The 22,281-nt window shown below is 35.6% G+C and overlaps 1 protein-coding gene across 4 annotated transcripts in view; it reads left to right on the top strand.

Moving 5' to 3' along the window:
- LOC134792362 (tyrosine kinase receptor Cad96Ca-like) overlaps positions 1 to 22,281 on the top strand; it is a 100,806-nt gene that overhangs the window by 26,403 nt on the left and 52,122 nt on the right. Inside the window, exon 1 of one of the 4 annotated variants that reach the window (XM_063763641.1) lies at positions 11,289 to 11,437. The exons of the other annotated variants lie outside the window; for them this stretch is intronic. The gene's annotated coding sequence lies outside the window, so the exon portion shown is untranslated. Of the gene's footprint in view, positions 1 to 11,288; positions 11,438 to 22,281 lie in introns of those variants that run through there. 4 annotated transcript variants of the gene reach the window in all.

Consider the following 22,281-nt stretch of genomic DNA (forward strand, 5'->3'; position numbering starts at 1 on the left):
TTTGATACTCAAGAACTTAAGTAAATTTGTTCTAATTTAAATGAAATTGGGTAAACGTGTAGTCGAGGGCATTATATTTAAGTCATTAAATTATGAGCAGGCCCGATCAAGGGGTTATTGAGCTAGAAGAGCTTAGAAGGCCAAAAAGCTGTTTGTGAGAGGTCTTGCTACTCTGGTCATTTTTTTGCAAGAAACATGGTCGAGTTTAGTATCAAATGAAAGTGCTCCACTTACACTTTTATAATATCGTTTTTAAATTTACCATTTTGAAATAATTAGCAAGAGAAAAATAAAATATTTATAAACATAATATATGTATTTGACATTTGACAGGAAATATTTCGGCTTAGCACAGATACAGTTTATTTTAATCTCTATGGTGGTGACTTAAATCCAGGGGAGGGACAGCCGTATACGAAGCCCTTTATTCGAAAAAATAGCGCCATCTATATTACTTAACGCTAAACTTGTAAATGACGCTTCAAAATTGATGCAAAAAAGCAAATCTTGTCAGTAGAAAAAGGCGCGAAATCCCTTCGCGCCTTTTTCTACTGACAAGATCCCTACTCTTTGCTTAAATCTATTAGTTAAGGGCTCCACAGACCTTGCAATATATCCACGCGATCTTTGATCCATTGCCGCCTATAGAGCGACATAAAATAGTAGAAATTAAATAAAATGGAACTCAAAAATGTCCATACTAAATTGTTGCCATGTGTAAGTATTTTACGTCAAAAATGTGACAGTTACGTAGAAAGTGGCGCCCTCATTTATTTTCTATTATTTTATGTCGCACTATACGAGTACATAAGTAGGTGCAACAAAGTCAATCGCTATATAATTTTTGGTTAACCGCGAGTTCTCAGTTCCGGGCGAACTACTAGTCTTATCTTATTTAAGTAGAAAATTGAATGTAGATTCGTATGCTCTTATGCGCACCAATGATACCTTATCACGAAATGGCCTGCATTACATTAATAGCATGTTAATTGCTGGCCAATTGTTCTAACTAGGTATCCCTCGCATACTGCATGAGGAAGGAAAGGAATTTCCTGGTATAGTAATTGCCGTAAGTCTTATAGGTATACCTACACTCTGCAGTTATTATCATAGCCCATTCATTTGCATGATTATAATTAAGCGAGAACAAAAGCAGATGTTCGTCATTTACAACGAAACTTACTCGGACATAAACATAACATTGTATTTTGTATAAAAATTATAAACAGCAGTTATAGTAGTAGTAGTAGTAATCACTTTATTTTACACAACACAGGTTTACAAAAATAAATTACAGTAATGGATACTTCCATTCCTTCCAAAGGCGAACTTATTCCTATAAGGGATCTCTTCCGCTAACAGCTATTCTTTGGCTTTCACAATTATTCTGATTTCCGTACCGAACGCTGGAAAACGCATCGCTTTATATGTATGATTTAACTTGCCTATTTTCACAGAACATACTTCCGTTACCATCTTTATATAGATGAACACACGCGTTAGGCCAAAATATGAAACACAAGAGGCATGGGTCGCGATTAATTTACTTGGTTGCCTGCGGTTAATACCTATAAGGTGCTACTCGTATATAAAAAATAAATATTTACTCTAAACATAATCTCAAGCTAAGCTACTATTTAACTAAAAATTACCGACGCTAGACCTGACTAGCTTATTACTAGTCAAGACCCAAGAGAGTAAAGTCGATCCTTACAATAAAAGCTTCAAGGTCATGCATACGGTGCTTTTCTTGTGTGTCGTTATTTACTTATGCCTATCATTTTCTACAAAGGCTAGAAATATGAAACGTTCAACTCCTAAATTTGCAGTTCTGGAGCCAGCTCTACTACAAGTTGCTTTAGTACTTAAATATTTAAATCTAGTAAGATGCAGCCGGATCTAAGCTTGCGCAAACGCGACGCGGATCACGGATCTAAGTTTCATAACCCTCTCGCGTCCATCGCGTTACGTGCTGACTGTATTGGCCACGCGAGCACCAAGTCGAAGTATGTGTGCTATCTTATGCATGTTAACAGTTTGTGTGGAGTCATACAAAATTGTTCTGCATATATGTTCGCTGACGATCTTTGCTCCTTACGTGCCGGAACCAATGTCACTGATATATGTCGTCTGGTTCAACAGGACATAGATTCAATAGTTAAATGGTCACATGACAATGGCATTAGGTATATTAAATTCTGATAAAACAAAACTACTCATTATACAAACACCTTATATATGCACCGTCGAAACTCCTTTGCCTATGTATACTCACAGTTTTACTTGTTTACACGATAAATTAAAAGCTTGTCAATGTAAACCTTTAGAAAAAGTTGTTTGTGTAACATATCTGGGAGTCAAAATAAAAAACCGGGCAAGTGCGAGTCGGACTCGCGCACGAAGGGTTCCGTACCATAATGCAAAAAAAAAAACGAAAAAATCGCAAAAAATAAACGGTCACCCATCCAAGTACTGACCACTCCCGACGTTGCTTAACTTTGGTCAAAAATCACGTTTGTTGTATGGGAGCCCCATTTAAATCTTTATTTTATTCTGGTTTTAGTATTTGTTGTTATAGCGGCAACAGAAATACATCATCTGTGAAACTTTCAACTGTCTAGCTATCACGGTTCGTGAGATACAGCCTGGTGACAGACAGACGGACGGATGGACGGACCGACGGACGGACGGACGGACGGACGGACGGACGGACGGACGGACGGACGGACGGACGGACGGTCGGTCGGACGGTCGGACGGACGGACGGACAGCGAAGTCTTAGTAATAGGGTCCCGTTTAACCCTTTGGGTACGGAACCCTAATAGATACCGCATTCTCTTGGCAACACCGTATAGACCATACATAAGTAAATCTGTAGTAAATTAAGAATTCTCTTAGGTAGATTTTATCACTTAAGCTATAAAGTACCTAATAACATATTAAAATGTTTATATTTTACAATAGTTGAGTCTGTATTTAGCTATGCACTTCATTGCTATGGTCTTTTTAAATCATACATTGATAAATTAGAAGCACTACAAATTAGATTCCTAAAACTACTCTTGAATAAGAAAACCAGACACAGCTGTAAAAACGATTATTATACACTATTCAAAATTTGCAAAATACTACCAGTTAGTTTAAAGCATAAATTCCTCCTAGCAGTTAACAACCATGGCAATGAAGAGCATAACTCAATACTAATAGAACATAAGCATAAAACAAGGACAGTACCCGCGCGAAAATTTGAAGTCCCCGAAGTGGGTTAGTAACTATTTTGGTGACAGAACTCTTAGGAAAAGAATTCCGTATTTCCTGAATAGTCTACCCGAGAACATTCGGCATGAGCCAAATAAGAATAAGTTCAAAAGCGCCTTAAAACTGTACCTATTGCAAACACTTAAGTGACAAGTGTACATGTGCAAGTGCCACTTAAGTGTTTAAATTTAATAAATTTAATAATAATAATTTAAAATTAGTACTTAAAATATTTACAGTATGTGTATGTAGAGACTCTTACCTGCAGGCAAACTGTATATACAGTTTTGCAGGGACCTGTTTGATTATATGTTCTGTACTGTGTATTAATAAAAATAATAATAAAAATATCGTTCGAACTAGTATTTAAAAAGAAACGTTTTGTTTTCAATTATTGCTTCTAGTTTAATGATACTCTGTGCTTTAAGTAGGCACTTCAAAGTATTTTGAGTCATGATATATTTTTCACTTTTTAGAAGTTCAACAATTCCCAAATTCTATAGCAAAGACTCCGACAAACAAGTTTATAGTAATTACTTAAATAAGAGCGAAGAAAACACCGCTATTGAAAACCTTAAATACGTGTCTTGAAAGTTGATGTAAAAATGTTAAGTCTTCGTCTTCTTTATCTACTCGTATAAGGTAAACGTACTAGTGCTCGACATGCTAATGCCCAATAGATCACGCCTTGCTGTCACCTCTATTGACAATGACTTAAGTTTCAAGATGACATGTACTGGGACCGCGTCGAGCACCAGTACGTTTACTTTACCAAGACTTATACTGGTTTGACGCTTTGACTTGCTGGTACTATGTAAGTGACTATAATGTCTATAATAAGTTAACACTTATTTTTATTTCAGCTAAGAACAATAAAGAGCACTAAATAGTATTTGTATTGTATTGTACCTGTTGAATATCGTTACTTTTGTCTAGAGTTGTTCTTGGAGTCCAAAACTAAGTATAAGACTCAATTAATTTTGTGGTGCTGCGTTCAAAACTTTGTTCAGACTAACGGTAGATAATAATAGCATAAGCTGATAAAGTATTGCTTGTATTGTTTACTTACAATAACGGCTTTGCATTTACCTGTAGAATTATAGTTTCACAAAACTCTATTAAACCAAAAGGTTACCTTGTACATGACTTTGTATTAGCTAGTTTCGCAAATTTAGCTTTCATCATAAAGCTATGGAAAGTTAGTATAACAAACTGTAGGCTATTTATTACTTGCGCTTTTCTTGTTTATTTCTACTTGCAAACTAGAATAACTATTTGTAAAATGCCTTAAGGCTATGAATTCTAACCGCTCACCAAAGGCAAGTCTGTATTCGAATCAAGCACCAGAGCTATTGTAACCCCGAAATACTCGTACATAACAACCTTGAATGATTGAGGTTCACAATTATACTGGATTGAACTGAAGCATGCACTCACTCCAAACCGAACATGCTATGGGAACGCAACACGCAAGTAAAAAACGAATTCGTGACTCCTGCTAATAATAACTGAGTCGTAAAGTGATATAATGATTAGGCCTAGCTATTCCCATAAGCAAAAATATAGTTTTTTATTACTTTGACGATACTTTGTTAGCCAAGCAACTTACTGATTGTAATTTAACACGCACTGTAATAGTCTGTATCTTTAGGTATTAAAAAAAGAGTAAACAAAATCTACCCTCAAATGGCTTCTTAAGCCAGTTGAGGGTAGATGCAAAACATTACATGATCAAATAATATAGGTTAAAGTCAGGTCGTTCAGTGACAGATCCAGGTGGTTTTGTATTTGGTTGGTTAATCAATATAAATGTTATAAATACCCGAAAATGTAGTTTTATTTAAGTACCTAAAGATACAGAGTATAAGTATTATACTTGTACTTATAGTCGATGCGGCCAAATCCGTCATACGTCAAAATTCTGTCAACAAGCGTCTTTTTTCTAAAACAGTACACAATTGGTAAATTCCTCGACAAAGCAGCGATTTCTTTTAGTTTCAGCAATCGCCTTTGTCGAGGCAATTACTTATTAATTGTGTACTGTTTAAGAAAAAACGCTTGTTGACGGAATTGACCGTATCATTGATCTACTCCTACTTATTTTATAAATGTACATAAGTACCTATTAATATTTGTTAAAATCAGTTATTTAAAACAGCTTTATTTCGATGAAATGTACATACCTAATGTTAATTCTGTCTGGTTTTATTACTCGAAAAAAAATTGTATGTCCAGTTTACTCGTTTTTGCGCACAAAGTCATTCCCAGAATGTTTTATTACAAAAGCACGTTTTCCTCAATTTTAACTCACTTGCCTCATTATTTGTTACTAACGAGTTTATTGTTTTGATGACGAAAAAGTATGGAAATTGCATAATACATTTATGTTTTATATGAATGGTGGGTTTATATTTTTAGGGTTCTGTGCCTTAAAAAGGAAAAAACGGAACCCATAATGATAAGATAACTCGTGCGTCTATCTGCCTGTCGCAGCCTATTTGCTCCGAAACTACTGGACGATTTAAGTTGGATACACATAATTATGTAAGTATGTGACCTAAAGAATGAAATGTAACGCAAATAAACAAATTTCAAACATTTGAGGCCACTATTAGGAGTAAATAGGAAAATTAAAAAAAAAAGTTTTGTAAACGAATTATTTCAAATGATTAAAATGAAACTTTTATTCTATCGCCCCAAATTTTTTGGGCTGTCTTTAGCATGTCGCGTTACAGCGTTACATCGTTACAGCATTAGTAAATTCTACTTTATTCCTAGTACTTAAGAGTTCATAGTCTTTAAAATAAGCATACGACTTTTTGTCTTCGAACATCACGGCTCCAATACTTAATTCATTAAGGCTGATATTTGCTTGTAATTTTATACACAATTTTAAGGCCAGTAGACCTTATTAACCTTAAATACGGTAGGGCTTCTGTCAAACAGAAATAGAATCAGTCAAAATACATAAAGATATGTACGTTAGTAAAATTAAACTTTAATTCTAGTAGTTAGAGTTCATAGTCTTTTGTCATTATTCTTTATGTTTATCTAGAATGGTGAAATTTAAATTCTTATTTGAGACATTGCCAAGTACCTAACTTAGAACCAACTGATATTTTCAGACGTTGATTGTCATAGTGCTTATGGCACCCACTACATCTGTTTTGAATAAATTTCTGGGTCAATGATTCTGGGTTAAAATCACGACGGTGCTTAATTTTTCAATTTTATTTTTATTTTATAAAAAGTTTATTTAGTTTTTATTCTTATTATCAATTGAAAATGACGCAAATTATTTTACCTAAAATTACAAAACGCTTTTAATGTTAGCTTAGTGAAATGTACTATTTTGTTGTGGACCATTAATTCGGGAGCGACCGCCTAGTCCGAGTTCAGTCTTGATTTTTTAAGAGGTTGTAATTTTAACCCAAATTGTAAAATGACTCTCTGACAAAAACTATTGCAAGTAGGTTATTTATTTTATTTTAAATAAATCGTTAACGCAAAAGAGTATTCTTCGGTAAGTTTATAATGTTTTCTTTAACCTGTTCGCCGCCATTGACTCGATATAAAGTCAGTACATGTTGTGCCCCATATGCCACGACTTGATACTTATGTTAGGTATAATGGGTTGTTTACGTGCATTTTGTTGCTTGGCATTGATGACACTTTTCATACCCCAAATCGAATAATTTTCCGTAAATTTTCAGTGAAATGGCTACAATCCAAAAATAAGTTTCACTTGCATTGTGGTTTCCTAGAACCACACAATTTTTTTATAGTCGTTCGCTTTTTGTTTTACCGATGAAAAATTAATTAAAATATTTCCACCTATTCCAAGGGTAGTTAGTAGTTCTGCAGTATCAATAGTAACCAGTGGATAAGATTAAGCAGCAAAAGTACCTAGGTCTACCATTTTCTAATAACTTTTAAGAAATAGAACTTTAATTATAATTACCCACTATGCAAATAAATCAATCTACGGGAATTGTCTCTAATTTTAAAATAATAATCAAGCCAAAAAGTATTGTTTGGTACAGAACTATCATTGCACCGGCGCCTCCTCACACATGTCAGTTTTTTACCAGGCCCTGCGCGTCCACGTGCGACTGGTCACTGACTTTTGACTAACGGTAGCCACGCCATGTGACCACACGACCAACTCATTCCAAAACGTCGTCGCTATAGAATCTCTCATAGATATTTATACACTTTTCCACCTTACATCGTTGAAATAAAGTCCAAACTAATATACATATTTCTGATGGCAGTACAACGATATGGTTTTCTAGTGTGGTAACACATCTCGATCAGTGGCTCGTTGAAATCGTGTTGATTTACCTCGTGTTTTAAGATAGATTGCGCTAGCGATGTGTTGCGAAATCTTGAAATGGGAGGTTGTCTGTTCAGTTGTCCCTTTCGAAAATATACAGATGAGGCAGATATCCTATTATTGCACCATATGATATCGCACAGTGTGAGTGAACCAATATGAATGAGTCAGTAAGACGGAATTAGAAATAACTAAATTTCAAGGTCCTCGACAAAGGTACTCGCTCAGATATTTATTTATTTAACTATTTTAAACTTTATTTCACATCACAAAAGGTAGGAACAAATGGCAGTACAACTATAGGGACAAACAGAAAAATGTCAAGGTGTCATGATATTGTCAATAACTTTTCTAATGCGTGCAAGGTATTTGTTTGCTGAAATCGTAACATTTTGACGCAATGGGGTATTTCGAATAAAGTAAAAGCCTCAAACTTAACTGAGTAAACATGTATTCTAAACTTATATACTATCTACTTAGTTCGACAGTTGCACCGATATTTCGTGGAACACTGACAGTAACCATCAGACGGCCGGACAGACGGCGTCATCGGCGGCACATCAAAGCTCACCGGCGTTATTTACGAGCCCTTTCTCCTCGCTGCCAGAATCATTGCTATCACTTGCCGATCAAGGAAGAGTCGATAGTTTAGAATTTCTTTAGATGAACCAGTGTAAGCCCGCGAGCGCTCCCTGTTAGGTACACGTAGTTGTATCGGATCTCGAGATTTTTGGGGTAGAGTTAACCTCTTTTATTTTCAGCAACTACCAATGACCAGTAATTCCATAATGACATTATTATTACTTAAAAAACTATGTTGGCTGAACGACGTTAATTTCAAGTTTAAGTAACTCTTAAACTTTAACAAGTTTCATTCAAAAAGGCTTTAGAAAAAGTTAAAAACTTTTTATCTTAAATGGTTAATGAGTATTTGAAATATTTGAACATATTTGACATATTTGAAATTCTCATCCGTTCTCTCTTTCGTAGTTGATGGACTAACCTAAACATCAACCGCTGCCGTAAGCAGGAAGGTAAACAAATACCTATGTACACTAAATAATTGAAATGAAATGAAATGAAATCACTTTATTGCCGAAACATGATAGGGTGATGGTAGAAAAAACAATAGTAATACAAACAATATATAAATTCTATGTTAAGTATGTACTAACTTATTCTAGGTTAAGTACTAACTTATTGTCTACTCTAAATAATACGTTTACATTTAGCATGACATGTTGGCCGTGGGTACCAAGCTCAGCATGTAGACTGGCGTCCAGCGCTGGTTTTCAGTTTGGCCCCTTTTTGTTGGAGGTCTGAGAGGAAGTACATGTTGATCTTTTCTGCGCCGTTAAGGATTCTATTTATATCATAATTATGATGAGAATGATAATTATTATGTCCAAAACTACATGCCTATGCTATACTTTGACACCATGTTGCCGATGAATATATAAAAATTGAAATCGTATACAATTTAGTTCAAATAGGGACCTTATATACAGTTTTGAATGATTCACGGTTAGTTTCACCAGACTTATATCGACCGTGATTACCTTTTGTATTGTTTTCGAACTCCCGATATTTCGACGCAGTTACATGCATCTTGTTCACGAAAATAATACAAAAGGTAATCAGTCCATATCCCGGTCGATCTAATAACCCTGTATGCTGTTTGTTGCATTGACAGCGTGATTATTATTTTTGCTTTGTGCGTCTTGCAATAGCTTTGCAGAAGTGTCCAACGCCAATTAAAAATAGTAAAAGGCAAATTTTAACCTTTCCTTTTAATAGTGCATTCTGCAAAGCGCTACTTAAAATAGGTAGGTACATATTGCTGATTTTCCCTACCTTACTTTACGAACGCTACCTACGAAAATTTATAATAATTCACTTTATGAATGCTCAATGCTGGAGGGCATCAATTATTGACTCGTCGGCTCGTATCAATTTTCACAATTGTATTACCGTTTCCAGAAACACCATTAGCCGCTTGTTTGTGATTAAAAGTGACGTTTTCAACCAAAATACCACATTGTCGCTTGTCGATAAGGTTGATTTCAAAATGAAGCTACATATATATGGAAATACCGCCTTAATGACAACCGACAATGAGTAGCCTTTTGATTGAGAATGGCACATAATATCAAGAAGATCAAAACAACATTTACCTAAATGAAAATAAAGGCGCAAAATACAAAAAAAAAGCCTAATGCAATGGAGTCAGCGCTAATGTAATTGAAAACGTGATAATGGGACGCCGGATAGGCTTGTATTAAATTCTATAAATAAAACTGTTTTCAAATTGAAAATTCCAATACGGTAGAGTGACTTTCTAATGCAGGGACGACTTTAAAATTCGAGTTTTTAAGCCATAATATATATTTATGCGATATTTTTTACAGTAGGTGAATATGAATATATAGTAATCTAACTAGTTACAGGAACATTTTCAGTAAATAATGAATAATGGTAATTCTATGGCCGTTTTAAATGTATCAAAGTAACCCCAAATTTTCCAAAGTCACCCCGGTCTACGGTACCCAATCTTTGATTTTAGAGTTTTGGTTTTCATTTTAAATAATACAGATACAAATAAGTAAAGTGTGTAATTAGTGATCCAAAGGACTCGAGCCTTTTAGCTCTTTTTTTAGGGCTCGCCTCATCTCTTGACGCCTAAAAGGCTAAAAGGCTATTTAGCTCTTTAGCCCCCGAGCCTAATTCTATTTAAGAGCCTAGACTTTTGGGGCTTAATAAGGTTATTAGCCCCAAGAGTTTAGGATCTTAAATAGAACTAGGCTCGGGGGCTAAAGAGCTAAATAGTCTTTTTTTTAGGGGCTTAATAAGGTTATTAGCCCCAAGATTCTAGGCTCTTAAATAGAACTAGGCTCGGGGGCTAAAGAGCTAAATAGGCTTTTAGCCTTTTAGGCTTCAAGAGATGAGGCGAGCCCTAAGAAAAGAGCTCCAAAGGCTCGAGTCTTTTGGATCACTATGTGTAATTGTAAGTTAACAAGTCTTATTATCTTATAGAAACTGCACATGTAACTATAAAACTTGAATTGAGTTCTTAAACATATTTACTCAAACTCTCTTTTTCATTATGAAGAATATTTTCTTCGAGTAGTAGTAAACACTTTATTGCACAAAACAAGTAGTTACATAACACAGAGAGAATACAGTAACTTACCCGGATTAAGGCGAACGTATCCCGTTAAGGGATCTCCTCCAGCTAACCTTTAAGTAACTGAAAAATATTTTTGAAAACAAAAATTTTAAACATTTAGCTATATACTTACATATTCTAATTTAGCCGAAGATCACTGGCCGTAAACACTCAAACAATTTTGTGTTTTCCCCAGCATTACTTAGCAAATTGGCAGACCAAAACATCTCATTGACGAGGCGTTAGCAGCCTTGTTGTTAACTGAATAAGGTGTAAAACCGGTTTGATGACGTCAGGTAGTGGGGTCCGTGGTCATGACTTGCGTGCGACCAGTCATCCGAGAGATCCGGCGCGAGCGCAACGCCGGCGGCGCCATCTTTATATTTATCAAACTTTTCGATTGGATATCAAATATTGCACAACTTTGAAATTTCACAATTTTAAAAACGATTTAAATTATTTTTCGGAAAAACCTGTTTATAAAAGAGAAGTGTGTGCGTTAGAATTTTTATTGTGATTTGTGTCGGCTATAAAATACATTTCTAGTGGTTAACGTGATCTAGACAGGATTATTATCATTAAGGAACTTTCTATTTTGTTAAACGAATCAATTGGATGTGAATTGAATGGCGCTGAACGACAGTTTTCTACACACACTTTCTCCGATACATGATTGGGTAATTGCATTTACTTATTTAGCTTCTATAATCATTAGTTTTTTAGTCACGTATAGTTGTGGGCAACAACATAGTTATATATCGTTACAGTTTTTTTTCATCTGTACTAATATCAGCCCTCTTCAATGATTGACGAATTCAAGCTTATTTATTCTAAGCCACCAATAAAACATTGGACATTCTTACACAGATTCATTAAGCCCCACAGTTAGCTCAAGAAGATTTGTGTTGTAGGTACTCCGACAACGGTAAGTCTATTATATGCAAACGAACTTAAGCAAGAATTGCAAAGTGTCTTGATTAGAGATAAAGAGATAGCGTTTGAAAACACTCTAAAATCGCACAACTACAATAAAAAAGTTTTTGACAAAAATCGAAAGTTAATGAAGGAGACTTAGTGTATGTGGAAAATGGGAACCAACTAAATAGGAGGAAATTAGATGAGCTGTAAATTGGACCCTATAAAATTACTGAGAAAATCTCAGACTCTATATAATAGGGCGTAGATATCAGTCATAAAAAAGCAGTCTATTAACCTTTTCCATACAACAAAACTTATTCCAGTCCCCATTACAGAAGAAGAAGAAGAAACCGAAGAGAGTTCGAGAGCTTGCGAAAATTTTATTTAAAAAAATATATTTCCTTAGGGGGGAGATGTAAAAAGTATTTATAAATACTTTATTATTTTTCCTATTGGCTGCCGCCTACTCTATGGATGCGTGGCTGTCGATAATGTCATGGAAAAAAATGAAATGCAGTAAAGAAAACGTTTATCTATCTATCTATATAAATGCGTATGTCCTGACTGACTGATTCATCAACACAGAGCCAAAACTACAAAAGATAGAAAGTTGAAATTTGCACACCAGGTTGTTTTTTAAACACATGTGGTTGTCACATTTATAAAGTGTACAAGATATAAGAAGCGATTTTGAGAAATTCTACCCCTCGGGGGGTTAAAAAGGGGATGAAATTTTGTATGGGGTTCAAGTTATATTTTAAGCTAGGAAGTATACAGGCTTAATTTGCGAAACTGCTCATTCGTTCGTTCACGCGGATTTATTAATTAGGTACTCTATATATACTTAGGTTTAATTAATACACATGTATTTAATTTTGCTGAAGATTCAAGTAGCTCATAATAACGGAGTCGCGTTTCCCGCTCTGTTCAAAATGCCACCACTTGTCCGTACACTACTCATAAGTATAACTCGCATTTAGTACAAAATCGAATACCTATAGTAGGTACATAAGTTCCGAAAAACTCATTGGTACCGGTCGGGGTTTGAACCCGCGACTACCGAATTGAAAATCGCACGTTCTTGCCGCTACCTAGGGGCTGTTCATAAATCATGTCATCTATTTTTGACGATTTTTGACTCCCCCTCCCCCCCTTAAATCATCCAAAAATCATGCTTCGAATGACCCCGTTTCCTCCTACGTCATGCTACCATCATCCGATGTCCAGACCCCCCCCCCCCCCACCCCAATTTGAAATGACGTAATTTATGAATAGCCCCCTACCAGTGCTTTTGAACTGTAATCTTTTCATATAAAAACCTTTCAATATTAATTTTACTTGCTTCACAAAACAAACACAAATGAAGGATACAAATTTATTAAATGGCATTCTCTATAGCTCAACCATAAGTACCATAACGCTTACCACAGACTAATAATATTTGGCGTACCTATCACTACTCCTTATGAAACAAAGTCCCCCGCTGCGTCTGTCTGTATGTGTGTGTGTGTATTATGTTCGCGAAAAACTCACAAACTAGACTAGGTACTGAACAGATTTTCATGCGGTTTTCACCTGTCTATAGAGTGATTTTTAAAAATGGTTTTGGTGTTTACATTAAATAATTAATTATTATAATAATTTGTTAAGGTTTTGTGTAACCCGTGCGAGGCCGGGGCGGGTCGCTAGTATAGGATATAGATACAACATCTCATCTCGTATGGAAGTTAGTGACACAACTATAAACGCATACGTACATATACGTAGTCTGATACTTAATCTAATAGTTAAGATGTAGAAAATAGTTAAGTATCGGTAATCCACGAGTGATCACGAGAGAAAGCCGCGCGCCGTGGCCGTGGGCACGCGGCACGCTTTACCGCGCGTGGTCAAGTGGACCATTGTAGCTGTGAATTATCGCTCGAAAGTTAAACCTAGGCTGTGTTTATTTAAAAAAAAAACCGAGGAATATCCGATGAGTTAGATCAAAGATTCGGACAAACGTTATCAGCCAGTGTAGAGGAGAATAGCCTTATCAATGCTTATATGCGCGTGGCCGGGTCCAAGAAACAAAGATGTAATAATATGTTACTCTTCGAAGGCCGCAAAAATAATTAACACGCTCTTATGGCTCTACAAATAAGATCATGTCAGATATATTTGCCGATATATAGATATAGGTGACTGTACGAATGATTTTTTATTACCGAACCGACAATTTTCTTTCAGCATCCTCGAAAAACTAAAACTAATATACTGCAACTTTTTGGAGCATAAGTTTGTGATGGATGCCTTCCACTTTTATTTTGCTTGCACAGCTTGCCGCTTCTAAAAATACTACATAGTTACATACAATATGTTTCAGACAATTTTTCGTTTTAATTGTTTTCGTTTGTCGAGGGTAAAATAATTCGTAGTTTGTTTCCATGACATGTAGGCAAGGCCGGTAATATTTTTCAGTAATAACGTCCAAAAAATTGCTGCGCTGTCAGTAGGTTTCGCGAACAAAGTAAATATTTTTATTAAATTGCTAGAGTTCCTGGAAATTGTATGTGTATTATAATTTATATATCGACTATATCGTGTTTTAACAAAGTAATCAGAAAAACTCTGGGGGATTTCCTCAGATTTTACGCGATCAAACTTGAGACTATCAGAATATTAACGGAGCGTTATCACTATGTTTCTCAAAGGTTGATTTAATGTTTTTTCTCATAATCTTAAGAAATATGCGTGTATATCGGTATGAGAAATTTGTCCATAAGGGTATATCAAACTGAAGAAAAATTTCAAAGTCTAGTTACTACATATGTAGGTCAAGTGGGGTATCATTTCAAAGAGCTTAACGAGCGTATTCTGACTTTAGTAACAGGCTATTAATTAGATCTGGATTACTTATGGATCTGACCTGTCAGTGTCAAAAGTAAAGTTTCTGGCTGAATAAATGTCAGATTCATCAGATAATCCAGATCTAATTCATAACTGCTACTAAATCGTGTTTTTCATAAATGTCAGATTCATCAGATAATCCAGATCTAATTCATAACTGTTACTAAATCGTGTTTTTCATAAATGTCAGATTAATCAGATAATCCAGATCTAATTCATAACTGTTACTAAATCGTGTTTTTCATAAATGTCAGATTCATCCAGATAATCCAGATCTAATTCATAACTGTTACTAAATCGTGTTTTTCATAAATGTCAGATTCATCAGATAATCCAGATCTAATTCATAACTGTTACTAAAATCAGAATACGCCTATATATAAGGAAAATATAAAAAAACAAACCCCCCTTCACCCCTTATCTCCGACCAAGGAAAAGTTATGAAATTGTTACATAACAATACGATTATTATGTGATCAAACGAACTTACCTTAAGTGAAGTTCGATCACAATTATACGAAGCTCCTTGTCCAAGAGGAATTACAAGTAGTAGCGCCCATTGTGCCGCGCGAATCACTGTTTTCAAAGCTAAAAATTTAAAAAGAAAAAACACCTCTCATTTGACAGTTGTTTGACAAGTCATATAGTTTGAAGATATTATTGGTTTATGAACAACCCTATACATTATAATTAAGGGAGGAATTCGTAAGAATTTCGGGTGGGTTTTTGGGACTGTCCTCTTGGACAAGGAGCTTCGTATAATTGTGATCGAACTTCACTTAAGGTAAGTTCGTTTGATCACATAATTATACTCGTCTCCTTGTCCAAGAGGAATTACAAGTAGATGTTTAAAGGTAGGGTTGTGAGTAAATGTCAAGTACAGTTATAAAATTAAAATAACATTTATTTTACTCCTCAAAAATAAAACTAAAAAACACAAAATTAAACTTCAAAAAAATAATAACATTATTCATTAAAATTTGGTTAGTACCATGACATCATGTAACTAAAACAATTCAAGTAACAATTCAGTAGAATGAAGTAGGTAATTTCTAGAATCTTATATATAAAATCACATTATACATGAGTATGAGTACCCTTAACTATCCGTTAGCAGAGTCTAAGACTGCTTGACTAAAACTTAAGGTCTGAGTGACCGGTCTATTATAATGCCTAGCAAAGGTGGCTGAACTTTCGGACCAACCTGCCGTTCTTTGAATTTGGTCAATGTTCAACCCGGATCTCAGAGCAGCCGAAGTAGAGGAGTGTCTTGTGGAATGTGCTGTGAATGTATTTACATCAATACCTGCTTCTTGTAGAGTCTTTTTAATCCAACGGCTTATAGTTTGTGTTGAAGCTGGGAGATGTGGTTTTTTAAAAGTCAATATAAGTCTCTTCTGATTACACCTTAAGGGTTTTGTAGCTTCTATGTATGACTTTAAGATTCTAACAGGGCAGATTTCTATTTTTGTTTCATAAACTGGAAGTTGTAACAATGGTTGAAGACTACCTTTCTTGGATGTTTTTATTATGTCTGGGATGAAAATGGAAACCATATCATTAGAGAATTTGACATTATTAAGAGAAATTAGTGATAGGGTCTGTACTCTGTGTCCAGTAGCCAGAGCTAGTAGCGTTACTAGTTTTCTTGTTAATATTTCTAAGGGAACACTTATTAGAGGTAATGTAGATAGGTAGTTTAACACTATTGATGGGTCCCAAGTAACATTGTATTTAGGCTTTGGAGGTTTTGATTTGTATATTCCTTTCATTAATCGTTTAACCCTGTCATCACTACCTATATGAGGACCTATTATTAGAGATAGTGCAGATCTAGTGGAATTTAGGGTGCCATATGACGCGCCCCCTTCAAATTGCTCGCTTAAAAATTTTAGTATGTAAGGGATAGATGTCTGGTATGGGTCTAACTTATGTGTGTTACAAAATTTCCACCACTGCTTAAGAGGAGAATCGTATTGCCTCATGGTGTTAAGTGACAGCGAGTTCAGCATAATATTTAATGCTGAAGCTGGAGTCCCTCTCCTCACGTATGCCTCGCTGACAGCAGCCCTGCAGCCAGGGTAAGCTGGTGGTGGAGAGGGTGTGTCTCTCTGTAAGGAGATGATAACAGATTTTTGTTAGGTTCAAAAAATAGAAGATCTCCTATTATTAGATTATTCACTAAAGGAAACCATGGCTGAGAAGGCCAATATGGAAATACTAATATACCGGTGGCTCTGTCATTTTTGATTTTTTGAACACATTTTAAGACTAGAGAGAAGGGTGGAAAAGCATAAAAGAATATATTTTCCCAATTAACGGTAAAAGCATCTACTGCAAAAGCTTCAGGGTCACATTTCCAGGAAATGAATTTCTCACATTTAGAATTAATTCTTGATGCAAACAAATCTATTTCAGGTTTACCAAATTTGTCTGTTATTTGACGGAATGCTTTTCTGCAGAGTTCCCACTCTATATTTACTCGTCTTGACTCTATATCAGCTTCAACATTATCTTTAGTATTAATGTAGGAAGCAAAAATCCATATTTTTTTATCTTCACAATATTGCCAAATTTCTCTAGTAATGCTATTGAGATGTGGAAATTGTATTCCACCAGATTTGTTAATGTATGATACTGCTGTGGTATTATCAATTCTTAATAGAATTTCACACTTCTCCAGGTCTTTAGTGAAACATTTGAGGCCTAAGAAGGCTGCTTTTAATTCAAGGAAGTTAATATGATTTTCTTTCTCTTTACGTGACCAAGAACCTGATGCTTTTCTTCCCTCACTTACAGCACCCCAGCCGGTAAGTGATGAATCTGTATGGATTTCTAGATTGAAGCTATGCTGTTTTATTTGATTAGGTTTATGTATATGTCGGAGAATGGCTGAAATGTGCCATCTATCGCCTTCAAGAGGCGTTTTGTCATGCAAACCTTGACAAATAGAGCAAACTAGGGTGTTACGTACACTTGAGTGGCGTTCGACGCAGTTCCGCCAAGACGTCATAGAGTGCGCTCTTAAAACAATTGAAGTCCAGAACAATTGAAGTTATGCTGTCAATCAATCTTCAGAAGGAGAACGATGAGAACGAACGGGGGAAGATGACGTCTGTGGCGGCTCCTGGGTCTAATCCACTAGTTTGCTTAAGATAAGAAACGTAACGCGTGCTGTGATTTGTAATGAGTCTTGTGCAGTAAAGATTGTGAGTTGAACATCGTATTTCATTGAAGGCCCTCGTCATCCACGATTGAAGGTTCTGATGTGCTGCCGATAGTATGATACGCCCACAATTCCCGACATCAGAAGTGTGGCCGAACACAGGGAATTCGCTACGGAATTCCTCTTGAAAGCTCAAATTTGCCAAATGAAGGTGGACTGAAGGTCCCAAAAATCTACCCTGATTTTGAAAATCCCTGGCATTCTTAATTCAAGAATTTTAAAGGCCTTAGAAAATGAAGAAATCTCATGCTATCGCTGGTGGAAAATAAAGAAGTATCGTGATGGAAAATATTTGAAGTGAAATGACAGTTGACATATTTGATATTTTATAAATTGTGATCCAGTTTTTGCATTGCTTTTTATGTTATGTTGTGTGAAATTTTCGTGAATGTTGTTAATGTTGTAACTCTAAGTAATACGTTTACAGTCCTTTGCACCATGAAGAATGAAGATAGTTGCTGCGAGATCTCCCATCTCGCACGGGTTGGAGCTGCGGTTGCAGAAACGTGGGTGCCTTAGTTTGTTTACAGAAGCTGAGAGGAGCTGCATATTTACTGGTTGCCAGACTGTCGCTGGAAGTTGGAAATCGCGTGAGTTGCGTCCATTGTTTTATGATTTGTAACTGTGTTGAGTGTACCTCACAAAGCCGGCGTGATGGGTTCTAGTTAGGAAAATATGAGAACAGATACCTACCTACGAGATATCTACTCTAGCCTTTAATGGTCAGAATCAGAATGTATGTAAAAAAACTTTTGGTACGTGGACTTGTAATCTGCTGTTAAGACGATGTAAGGCTGTTTAACGATTTTCTGAGCACTATGGCATGTAATACCGTCACAACTTGAATAGCTTCTAGCAAAATGCACCTTAATTTTTTTTGTGTGGAGACGTACTATTTCAAATTGTGTCGTGGACCAAATAATATTATCGTGAGAAGCGTCACGAGTGGTTGATGCCATTATTCGATCAGACTGTGAATATACAATTCTCACCTTTAAGTATGATTTCTATTTTGCTAGCTTGTGCCTATGATGGTGGTAAGTATGTGCGTGATATTTTTTTGATATGAAAAGTAAACCGAGAACTTAGTGGTAAAGTTCATGACCGTTGACGGATAGTTCTGACTTAGTTTTAATCATGTGCAATTGTGCATTCCTTTGATTACTTAAAATGACTTCACATCCAAAATTAACTAGTCAAAACGAAACGTAAACGTAATGAGTGAAAATTGTGTGTTCCTATTTGAAGAACCTAAATGGTGATTATTTTAACCGCATCGAAGCCGAAGGAATCCTTTTGTAGTCATTTTTGCAGTCAGATTTTGGAGTTTACAGTACCTACAGAACAATTTTAAATTTGGACCCGACATTTAATTTTTCAATAATTCTGTGATTCAGTGATATGTTGTTTGCGATGTGTATCTGTCAAAGGGCCATTATGATTATCAAATTGAATTTGATGAACAATGATAAAATAATTTAAAATTAATTGATTAACTTTGGAGGATTCGATTTGACACTTGATTTGACTTTTATCACTCAATGGGTTAAGATAATTTTGCATATTGCATGAATAATAATAGCTGAGTAAGCAGTTTGAGAAGGATATTATTCATTGATTTATTAAAACACTACCTATTTAAAGGGACACATTTTGGGATTAGATTTCTCTACGTAGGTATACCACTTTCCGCGTTGGTTTTATGACATTGTCGTAAGAAACGAAACGTGAAGTTCATGCCTCTTTGAGGATAGTTTATTTGAGAGGTTCATCACTTGAGTTGGCGGTCGCAACCGGAACCTGAGTTGTCCAGAGGGCGTTTGAGGGCTGGGTGCTGGAGGGCACAGTCCTATTCGTAACTGCAATTCATGGGGGTTTCGGACCGGGCGATGAGGCTAGCTGTGTGTTGGAACCAAGCTGTTGTAAAGCCAAGGTGTTGGCACTGTTATTTGGAAGTTGGTGTTGACTTGTAGGCATTGGTTGATGTATGTGAAAAGAAAGTATTAATGATAAATTATGTGTGTATGCCAAAGAAAAAAAAAACGTGTCAATGATTATGTGCAGATAGACACATTTTTAGTTTTTCGCTCGACACTCAAAGCTGTGCGCGCGTGCGTCCATCAGGGACAAAACACACGCAACGTGATTTAAAACAAATTTTAAAATTCCTCATATTATGGTTAAAATTATTGTTCCCCTTTAATGTGAAGGCAAATGACAGAACGGTTTTGGCATGCTATTTTAGTATTTTTCGGTAGAAAGCAGCAAAAATGAGACTTGAAAAAAAAAGGGAAAATAACGCTTTGTCTATTACACTTATTATCCAAAATTATTAAAGTATGTTACTACGTACGCTATTACGCACGTTATGGAACTAGTACAAAAAGTTGTTCGTACTCCTTACAGTAATTATAATGTTCCTTATGATCTTTTACGAAACTAGTAGTCGATGTTTAGCGAATAGAGTCGAACGCATTTATTTTCTGTTTGATCGATAAAGAAGTTAGCAAAATTTGAGTACCTACAGCGGTTTGATTTAGAATAGAAATTCTGCCACTAATACCTGTTACGCTAGATCGTTCGTTGTTAAACGAGTTGTGAACTTCTTTATTAATTTCATGCATGTTCAACCTTTTTGAACCTCTTTGAGAGCTATTTGGTTTTTGAAGTATTGTGTCAGTCAGCTAAAGACAAGTCGTGTCAGTGTGTAAATATCACATAATGATCAAGTTTTCTTGCCTTTTTCTTAATAAAAATTATGAAAGCGATAAAAAAAAATACAATTTGGTTTTCGTAGAAAGTATAATACTGGACTAACCTGATAATATATCAAGTTTTGAAAATTTCTCAAGCTGTCTTGTAAATGTGTTGTCCGTACAGAAGGAATAAAATAGAGAAGTCGGTTTAAACTGAACTGAACGCAATTTTGGTACGTGTTTAAACTATTTAATATGAGAATCGAATAAGTAAACTGTCGTAGTCCTATTCCGAAACTTAAAATTACGTGTCGATTAATTACAATATGCTTCTTTTTGTTTATGGAATTAATGATTGTGTTTAGGAATACACAAATAATTAATGGTGCCAAAATTTAATCAAAATATTCAGGGTATGGTAGAAAGCTGGTTTGAAATCAATTGACCTGGCTCAATCTTTTTATACTTAGGCGGGTGATCGAACGAGCGAGCGAAGCGAAGTGAAGTTCTTACATTCAACTTGGAACACACGGCTGGCTAGGGGCACGTCCCGGCATTTCGATGTTTTTAAGCTGAGCTATCAGAGGATAGTTTGATACACAATAACTTAAGTAAATTTGTTCTAATTTAAATGAAATTGGGTAAACGTGTAGTTGAGGGCATTGTATTTTAGTCATTAAATTATGAGCAGGCTCGATCAAGGTGTTATTGAGTTAGAAGAGCTTAAAAGGCTAGAAAGCTATTTGTGAGGGGTCTTGCTTTTCTGGTCATCTTATTTGCAAGAAAGTATGGTCGAGTTTGGTATCAAATGAAAGTGCTCGGAAATAGATATTTGACATTTGACAAGAAAGATAACGGCTTACCACAGATACAGTTTATTTTAATCTCTATGGTGTTGTGATGGGCTCCGCAGACCTTGCAATAAATCACATGCGGTTTTCGATCCTTTGCCGACTAAGTAGTAGGTTCATTAAATTGATCTAACTTTTTGGCGAACCGCGAGTTCTCAGTTCGGGGCGAACTACTAGTTTAAATCAAACTTACTAAACATTTTAACCATAAGATAACGGAGATGATACACGCGTCTTGGGTGAGAGGCCATTGTGTGCGTGCTGCCAAGTATCTTTCAAACGGATAAACTAATTTCATCGCTGTTTTCTGTGATCCTAGCTAACATTTTGAGGTAATGATTAAAATGGCAAATAGATCTGGATCAAGGTATCAATGAAATCAAATAAGAAAATCTATTAGTGGGAACACTAAACTTTTAGGGAATACTAAACGTTTAAGTAAAGAATAGGTGCGCAGATAATGTTCATAAAATCAGTTAAATATGGAAAACCATTTATTTTCGAGAACTCAATACAAGATGTGTTTCAACTGAGGGGAATCTCTGTGGTGAGGTTCATTTAAAAGCTAGTTTGTATTGTATCTTTATGGTGATATTATTTTCACGCTGTTTGGATTATGGTGATATTATTTTCACGCTGTTGCATTTTAAGTCTCTTAATGAATTGTTCGAAATGTATCTCTACCCCATTTCCGTTGAAATATGGCCTGATTGAATATCGTGATGCTACTGATGCTAAACTTGTTCATTCACAACAATGATCTATGTGCGTGTTATTGAAAGAGTTGAGTTGAGTTGCCTGTCAGTATCCAAAAGTTATGGAGGAACTTACTTTGGTCAGGTAGGCCGAGCAATGAGCTTAGATACCTCAGATTGTTGTATTCTGTCCGCAGATGTATGCAGTGATGCATACAATGTCAGGATGCCGTGGTGGTGCAGATG

The sequence above is a fragment of the Cydia splendana genome, chromosome 7 (genome assembly GCF_910591565.1).
Source record: "Cydia splendana chromosome 7, ilCydSple1.2, whole genome shotgun sequence".
Taxonomy (NCBI): Eukaryota; Metazoa; Arthropoda; class Insecta; order Lepidoptera; family Tortricidae; genus Cydia; species Cydia splendana.